The sequence below is a fragment of the Cajanus cajan genome, chromosome 2, assembly GCF_000230855.2.
Source record: "Cajanus cajan strain Asha chromosome 2, NIPB_CcT2T_4, whole genome shotgun sequence".
NCBI lineage: Eukaryota > Viridiplantae > Streptophyta > Magnoliopsida > Fabales > Fabaceae > Cajanus > Cajanus cajan.
In genome coordinates this window covers 26,504,569-26,512,525 of record NC_138518.1, presented here as the reverse complement: position 1 = coordinate 26,512,525, position 7,957 = coordinate 26,504,569, and positions in this window count along the sequence as shown.

Here is a 7,957-nt window from a genome sequence, read left to right as displayed (position 1 = left end):
CATCGTCAGTGAAAAAGGCATAGAGGTGGACCCCGATAAAGTAAAGGCAATAATGGAAATGCCTCCTCCTAAAACTGAGAAAGAAATTAGAGGATTCCTCGGCAGGGTGAACTACGTCGCAAGGTTCATCGCACAGTTGACTGACACGTGCAAACCAATATTCAAGCTGTTGCGCAAGAATCATTCCGAAGTTTGGGATGAGAATTGTCAACAAGCTTTCGATAAGATCAAACAGTGCTTGGCCAATCCACCAGTGTTGGTACCACCTGTCGAGGGAAGACCATTAATTCTCTATCTAACGGTACTTGATGAGTCCATGGGAGCTGTGCTAGGACAACAAGATGAAACAAAGAAGAAAGAACAAGCCATCTACTACCTGAGCAAAAAGTTCCTTGATTATGAAACCCGCTACACGCCACTAGAAAAGACGTGTTGTGCGTTAGCATGGGCAACACAACGGCTCAGGCAGTATATGATTAGGCATACTACTTGGTTGGTTTCCAAAATGGACCCAATTAAGTACGTGTTCGACAAACCGATAATCACTGGGAAGATTGCCCGATGGCAAGTGCAATTATCAGAATTTGACATCATACATGTCACACAAAAGGCCGTCAAAGGTAGTACCCTAGCTGATTACCTAGCACACAGGCCGACCAATGACTATCAATCCCTTCAGGATGATTTCCCCGATGAGGATATAATGCATTTACAACATGAAGATCCTAAGGATGATACGTGGACCATGTATTTCGATGGAGCCTCCAACATGCTTGGACAGGGGATTGGAACAGTATTAATCTCCCCACAAGGAAAGCATATCCCCTTAACGGCAAGACTCAACTTCGACTGTACAAATAACATGGCCGAATACGAGGCTTGCGCGTTAGGAATTCAAGCAACAATCAACAATGGTATCCTAAAGCTCAAAGTATTTGGCGATTCGGCTTTAGTCATCCACCAACTGCGAGGTGAATGGGAAGTCCGAAATCCTAAGCTGATACCATATGTTGAGCATATCAAAGACCTGATACAATTCTTTCAGAATGTCGTCTTTGAATATATCCCAAGGGAGGAAAATCAGTTCGCTGACGCCCTTGCTACACTATCATCGATGTTCGCCTTGGATAAGGAGCATGAAATGCCCATCATCAATATCCGGCGGCACGATAAGCAAGCGTTCTGCCTACTGATAGATGAAGCTGCTGACGATCATCCATGGTTCCATGACATCAAACAATATCTATCAAAAGGGGAATATCCTGATATGGCTAGCGATAATAATAAAAAGCATATCCGAAGAAGGGCCATGGGATTTCTGTTGATTGGAGAAACCCTCTACAAAAAGAATTATGACTCGGTCTTGTTGAGGTGCATAGACCAAGTCGAAGCTCAAAATGTAATCGAAGAAATACATGAGGGGGTTTTCGGTACCCATATTCCCGGGCCTGCAATGGCTAAGAAAATCCTCAGAGCAGGATATTATTGGTCGACCATTGAAAGGGATTGTTACCAATACGTCCGGAAATGCCACAAGTGTCAAGCATACGCCGACAACATTCATGTCCCACCAACGCCACTCAATGTGTTGGCTTCACCATGGCCATTCGTAATGTGGGGCATGGATGTTATTGGACCCATCGAGCCAAAGGCATCCAATGGACATAGGTTCATCCTTGTGGCCATTGACTATTTCACCAAATGGGTAGAAGCGGCATCGTATGCTCATGTGACCCGAAAGGTGGTAACATCCTTCATCAGAAAGAATATCATATGCAGATACGGTATTCCCGACAAAATCATCACTGATAATGGATCCAATTTGAACAATAAGATGGTGGAAGAACTGTGCAAAGAGTTCAAAATTCAGCACCATAACTCTTCCCCATATCGACCAAAGATGAATGGGGCGGTCGAGGCAGCCAATAAGAATATCAAGAAGATAGTACAAAAGATGGTTGTCTCATTCAAAGACTGGCATGAGATGCTACCCTTCGCTCTCCATGGTTATAGGACTTCAGTACGTACATCCACAGGAGCTACTCCATTCTCCCTTGTTTATGGAATGGAGGCAGTTCTGCCGGTTGAAGTCGAGATACCGTCTCTGAGAGTAATCATGGAAGCAAAACTTTCCGAGGCAGAATGGGTTCAAAGTCGACACGACCAATTGAACCTTATCGAAGAAAAACGACTGAACGCCATATGCCATGGTCAAGCCTACCAAAGGAAGATCAAAAAGGCTTTTGACAAGAAAGTCCATCCTCGAATCTACCATGAGGGAGAGCTGGTGATGAAGAAATTGCTACCAGCTCAAAAGGACAAAATCGGAAAGTGGGCCCCAAATTACGAAGGACCATACGTGGTGAAGCGAGCCTTCTCCGGAGGAGCATTGATTCTCACAGACATAGACGGAGAAGAACTTCGATACCCAGTCAACGCTGACGTGGTAAAGAAGTATTATGCTTGAAGACGTTGCTTGCATCAGCTCGCTAGGATGAAAACCCAAAAAGGGCATCCTAGGCAAAAGTTAGGGCAAAACAAAAAGCCCGCCAGTACAAGGGTACTAGGCAAAACAAAGGCAAAATTATCCCCGCTAGGACATGTCCTAGGCAAAAATTAGGGGCAAAAGAATAAGATGCAAAAAGTAAAGCAAGCAACGATCACTTGAACCGAAAACCGAAAGGCGGTTCAAGTGATAATCTTCTAGAAGCAAGCGTCTTGCAGTATCTACACTCCTGGCTCAGGCATCTCACCCGAAACAACTAGGGAAACGGGAAGAGCAGCAATCACAGATATAATTGTTTAAGCCAAAAATGTATAGCCCACCTCGGCCAGCCATTCTTCAGAAATTCCCTTTGTAAACCTTTCTGTAAAAACACTTGTGAATATCAATAAAAATATCCATTTGTTTCTTTTCTTTCTTGACCATGTGATTATGCCTCTGAATTGGTTTTTCATAAAAATTGTACGAAATTCCATTAATAATCGGTCAATAAAAGAAAATTGGAGGGGTTCCTGTAAAATCCATAATCTCCTGCATAAAGGCTCACAAAAATACTCCCTCGCGTCAATGACAGAAAGTCCTCCAAGAAGAAGAGGATAGGGAGAGCCACTCACTTTTCTAAATAAATGAACAAAAATAAAAAATTGTATTGCATTTGTGCATCACACACACATTAGTTGCACATTCAAAGACCTTATCATGAGGCAACCGCATAAAATAGAAAAATAGAAAATTGCTTGTGTATGACAGCAGCAAGCAAAATGCAAAGATTCAGAAAATCAACAGCATCTCACAGAATAACCGAGCCTGGAGAGGCTTGCCGAAATAATACTCTCACAGAATAACCGAGCCTGGAGAGGCTTGCCGAAATAATACTCTCACAGAATAATTGAGCCTGGAGAGGCTCGCCGAAATAATACTCTCAGAATAACCGAGCCTGGAGAGGCTTGCCGAAATAATACTCTCACAGAATAACCGAGCCTGGAGAGGCTTGCCGAAATAATACTCTCACAGAATAATTGAGCCTGGAGAGGCTCGCCGAAATAATACTCTCAGAATAACCGAGCCTGGAGAGGCTTGCTGAAATAATACTCTTTCAGAATAATTGAGCCTGGAGAGGCTTGCAGAAATAATACTTCCTCAGAATAACTAAAGCCTGGAGAGGCTTGCAGAAATAATACTCCCCCAACTGTACAGAGTAACTGAGCCTGGAGAGGCTCGCAGAAATAATACTCCCCAGAGAAAACCTCAACTCACGCTCTTGGATTCAAAATCCCCAGCAAGAGCTATCAAGCAAGATCGTCAAAATCCCCAATGGAAGTACGATCTCCCAAGCAGAATATCCAAGTCAAAGGACTTAAACTTCCTCAGTGAAGATAGCTCTCCAACTCAAGTGTCGAGTGAGGCTAAGCCTGTAGAGGCTTCCTAAATAATACTCTGGGATACATAAGATCCCTCATTCCCCAATCGCCTACTCAGAGGCATCCCTGCAAAAGGAGAAAAAATCAAAAAACATCAATAACCATTCCCCAAGCGGAATTTGGCACTCAGCCGAACACTGAACTTCAAATCCCCAGTCGCCTACTCAAGAGGCACCCCTTCAAAAAAGAAAAAAAAAAATCGAAAAGATCAATAATCATTCCCCAAGTGGAATCGGGCTCTCAGCCAATCATTGAACATCAAGGTGATATGCCTAACAGAAGAGGCTAATCAAAATCAACGACAAAATCCCCCAGTGGATAACAGCCTACACAGAGGCAGCAAAATCAGAAAACCAAAAGAGACACCCGAACAAGGATAACCGGGATACTCCACCAACGTCAAAGGACGTCAGCCAAACATAAGGCATCGCTCAACTCAGAGAGAAAGAGCATCTGTGTCTATACCCCAAGGAGTCAGAAATTCCCCAAGGGTACCAACAATGCAATGCAAGTTGGGGCACAGGAACCTGTGAATGACTGCACATCCCCTAGACGGATCCCTGCGTTATCCAGCCCTCAGTGGCACAAAAATCAAAAACAATCGTCGAAGCAGCATCGTGGACTGTGGAGACAAAATCAACATCCAGAATCCCCAGCGGATAACAGCCTACACAGAGGCAGCAAAAATCAGAAAATCAAAAAGAGTTACCCGAACAAGGATAACCGGGATACTCCACCAACGTCGAAAGGACGTCAGCCAATCATAAGGCACCGCTCACATCAGAAAGAGCATCTTTGTGTCTGCACCCCTAAGGAATCAGAAATTCCCCAGTGGGCACCAACTACGCAATGGAAAGTTAGGACACAAGAACCTATGAGTAACTGCACATCCCCTAGACGGATCCCTGCGTTATCCAGCCCTCAGTGGCACAAAAATCAAAAAAACAACCGTCGAAGCAGCATCGTGGACTGTGGAGACAAAATCATCACAAATCCCTGAAAAGGAGATATTCACGCTACCCCGTCGTCACAAACACGGAGGTATGCAGCTTCCGGCTCGAGCAATGAGCGAAGCTATCTCTGGAAAGGAAGTACTCACTGCTCACCGTCGTCACAAAGGTACTTAGCTTCCGGCTCGAACAAAGAGTGAAGCTAAGCCTGGAGAGGCGGTACTCACAGCTTCCAGCTTGGGCAGCAAGCAAAGCAAAGCCTGGAGAGGCGAAACTCACACTGCTCACCGTCGTCACAAAGGTGCTTAGTTTCCGGCTCGAACAAAGAGCGAGACTAAGCCTGGAGAGGCGAAACTCACACTGCTACCGTTGTCACAAGGGTACTTAACTTCCGGCTCGAACAAAGAGTGAAGCTAAGCCTGGAGAGGCGGTACTCACAGCTTCCAGCTTGGGCAGCAAGCAAAGCAAAACCTGGAGAGGCTACTCGACAATTTTCCACCGGAAGACGCTACAAGTCAGAAGGTCGGCGCATCACCCGGACAATTGGGTCAACTCCTTTACTTGTCAGCCGGTACACCAAAAGGCCGTCCGACTAAGTAAAGGGGGGGCAGCTGTAGACCCCTAAAATTGTCCGGGTCGGAAATAAAACTCGAAGACCCTCAAAGATCGAAGGAAAAGTCAGCCAGAAGGACTCCTAGAAGACCATAGGATGGCTATCTGTAGATTTAGAGGTCTTAGAGTAGCTTAAAATAAGGAAGTGGAGGGAATGAAGCCCAATACGGCCGTACTACACTTAATACGGCCGTATTGAAGCTTCAACACGGCCGCAGCGAACTCAATACGGCGTATTGAAGTTTCTGAAACTTCAATACGGCCGTACTGAAATCAATACGGCCGTATTGAAGCTTCAGTACAGCCGCAGTGAACTCAATACGGGTGCATTGAAATTTCTAAATTTCAATACGGCCGTATTGAACTTCAATACGACCGTATTGAAGTTCAAAAATTTCAATACGGCCGTATTGGTTCTGTAGACCGTATTGCGCCTATTCCCTATAAATATGACGTCAATTGGACGTCATTCCACACTTTTTTACTCAGTTTTGACTCCCTCCTTGAGTATTCTGGGGTTTTTGAGCAGTGTTCTGCCCTAGAAATCTCTCTCGGAGTCGATCCGACGAAGTTCCGAAATTCCGAGCACTTAGCTTGGAGATTCGAACCTAGTCGAAGGGAAATCCTCCGGATTTCCATAGTCAAAAGTTTTTAGGAAGGAGCGAGCGAGCTTGTAGAGCGAGGGAACGCCAAAAAGCTTCCCAGTCTTACTCAATATATAAAAGCACGCTTCAAGAGGTTTCTTCTTAAATCCTTCCCTTTACTGCTTTCTGTGTGCATATTTAAACTGTCATCATGTAGATATTAATTTATATTCGCTTATAATAAATAGGGGTAATTTAGTAATTTTACGCTATTATTTTAGAAATAATCTGTCATAGGGAACCCGAAAGGGGCGCTGTGGGGTGCTAACACCTTCCCCATGCGTAACCGACTCCCTTACCCAACTCTGGTTGTAATGGCCAAAGTTGATTTATAAAATCAATTGCCTTATCCCTTTTTCCAATGTTTTGAGTAAAACATTGGTGGCGACTCCACGAACCCTCCTTTTGCGAAAACCACTAATCCATAGAGGGTCCCGCTTGGGATTAATATGGATTGGTGAGAGATTTAATAAATAAATTGGATAAGATCGACAAGGTCTCAGTTTGAGAACAAGTCTTTCTAATAATCCAATACATTTTCAAAACTAAAACAAAAGCGAGCTCGACCGTCTTCGCGACCGCCGAGGCCCGTTTGGGCCGGTGGCGACAATCCCTTAGCTAGAGGGTTTCTTATATTTCCAACTAGGAGACATAAGCATAAGAGAGCTATCCGATGTGGGACTAAATTTTATAAAAATACAATCTTTTTCTAGGCACTATGCAGGACCTCTAGAGAACTCGTTAACTGTTACATCGTGCTGGTTATTTTATGGTATCCTCACAATATAGTGATCTACAATTTCAACGGTTGGATCATTGAAATTAGGTCTGTAGTAAGAGATACTATCATGACAAAAACATTGTTTGGTATAAAAATCATATTTTCTAGCTGTAATGTGTGGCCTCTAGAGAAATAAACATGATCAAGAATTTCAACTCTTGAAAAATAAACTCACAAATGCACCCATACTAGCTCTACCTAACTTTGCAAAAAATTTTGAGCTAGAATGTAATGCATCTAGAATTGGCATAGATGTTGTGTTTTTGCAAGGAGGACACCCAATTGCCTATTTTAGTGAAAAACTAAAAGGTGCTTCCCTCAACTATCCCATCTATGACAAGGAGAGATAGGCCTTGGTCAGGGCCCTACAAACTTGGGAGCACTATTTAGTGTCCAAGGAGTGTCGCAACCCGAATTTTTCTGATCTTGCGACGTATGATTTAGACATCCTTTTAAAAGTCTCATCAATTAAGGAATGCCCGGACACCAGACTAATCCTTAATTAATGGTTTTTGAAAAATGAGTTCATGGAGTCGCCACCAATGTTTTACTCAAAAACATTGGAAAAAGAAAAGGTTTTTAAAAATCCAATAATGGCCTTGATAACCAGAATTGGGTTCGGGGGTCGGTTACGTGTAGGGAAGGTATTAAGCACCCCTACAACGCCCTTAATTGGTACCCTATGATGAAGTTAGTATTATAAATGATAATAATATTAAATCCCCTTTTATTAATAATTATTTACATGCTTGAAATTTAAATTATACAATTAACCCTAAAATGTCTACATGATTATTTTTATTATAACAATATTTATTATAGAGAAGAAATAAATAAAAAAAAGGAGAAAGAGATTGGCTGAAATACCTCTTGAATGAGCTCTATTGAATCTTCAAAACAGGAAGATTTTAGGTGCTTTGTGGCAACCTTTCACACTACAATGCCTCACAAAATCTCAAGAAATACAAAAGAGAGGGGGAGAGAGAAAAAGAGAGAAATTTCGTGCTCTAGGGAGTCTGGACGAAATTTTGGAGTCCCCAAACTGT